Source organism: Columba livia, chromosome 1 (genome assembly GCF_036013475.1).
Source record: "Columba livia isolate bColLiv1 breed racing homer chromosome 1, bColLiv1.pat.W.v2, whole genome shotgun sequence".
Taxonomy (NCBI): domain Eukaryota; kingdom Metazoa; phylum Chordata; class Aves; order Columbiformes; family Columbidae; genus Columba; species Columba livia.
Window position 1 is genome coordinate 154,809,544 of NC_088602.1, and position 290 is coordinate 154,809,833.

Here is a 290-nt window from a genome sequence, read left to right on the forward strand (position 1 = left end):
GCCGTCTGGGGGATGTTTGGCAGTGGGTGGGGTTGATAGGACTTTTCACCCCCACTTCTAGTGCTGCCTTCCCCAGACACGGGAGCACAGGTCTTGATCAGCAGAGAGGAGCAGACGTGTGTGCTCACTCGTGGATTGCCTTTGTTTCTCCTCCTGGTGCTCCTGCAGGTCGACCAGGCACGGGTGGGGAGAGACGCGCACTTTCCCAGCTGCATGTTTCTTGGGGTGCACCAAGAGCCAGAAGAGCAGGAGCACGGGACTGTCGGCCCCGTGGCCACTTTGGCAGGAAG